The sequence below is a fragment of the Lottia gigantea genome (genome assembly GCF_000327385.1).
Source record: "Lottia gigantea unplaced genomic scaffold LOTGIsca_722, whole genome shotgun sequence".
In the NCBI taxonomy this organism is placed as follows: domain Eukaryota; kingdom Metazoa; phylum Mollusca; class Gastropoda; family Lottiidae; genus Lottia; species Lottia gigantea.
The window spans coordinates 8,134-9,321 of record NW_008710433.1 but is presented as its reverse complement, the minus strand read 5'-3'; positions in this window follow the sequence as shown (position 1 = coordinate 9,321).

The following is a 1,188-nucleotide window of genomic DNA, read 5'->3' as shown; positions in this document are numbered from 1 at the left end:
ATAAATAATGGTGAACTATGAACAATCACCACCAGTATTTGTTATCTCGTACTCTGGTACTACAAGTTCTAGATATTAAATATAAATAATGGTGAACCATGAACAATCACCATCAGTATTTGTTATCTCGTACTCTGGTACTACAAGTTCTAGATATTAAATATAAATAATGGTGAACCATGAACAATCACCATCAGTATTTGTTATCTCGTACTCTGGTACTACAAGTTCTAGATATTAAATATAAATAATGGTGAACTATGAACAATCACCACCAGTATTTGTTATCTCGTACTCTGGTACTACAAGTTCTAGATATTAAATATAAATAATGGTGAACTATGAACAATCACCACCAGTATTTGTTATTTCGTACTCTGGTACTACACGTTCTAGATATTAAATATAAATAATGGTGAACTATGAACAATCACCGCCAGTATTTGTTATCTCGTACTCTGGTACTACAAGTTCTAGATATTAAATATAAATAATGGTGAACCATGAACAATCACCACCAGTATTTGTTACCTCGTACTCTGGTACTACAAGTTCTAGATATTAAATATAAATAATGGTGAACCATGAACAATCATCACCAGTATTTGTTATCTCGTACTCTGGTACTACAAGTTCTAGATATTAAATATAAATAATGGTGAACCATGAACAATCACCACCAGTATTTGTTATCTCGTACTCTGGTACTACAAGTTCTAGATATTAGATATAAATAATGGTGAACCATGAACAATCACCACCAGTATTTGTTATCTCGTACTCTGGTACTACAAGTTCTAGATATTAAATATAAATAATGGTGAACCATGAACAATCACCACCAGTATTTGTTATCTCGAACTCTGGTTATACAAGTTCTAGATATTAAATATAAATAATGGTGAACCATGAACAATCACCACCAGTATTTGTTACCTCGTACTCTGGTACTACAAGTTCTAGATATTAAATATAAATAATGGTGAACCATGAACAATCACCATCAGTATTTGTTATCTCGTACTCTGGTACTACAAGTTCTAGATATTAGATATAAATAATGATGAACCATGAACAATCACCACCAGTATTTGTTATCTCGTACTCTGGTACTACTAATTCTAGATATTAAATATAAATAATGGTGAACCATGAACAATCACCACCAGTATTTGTTATCTCGTACTC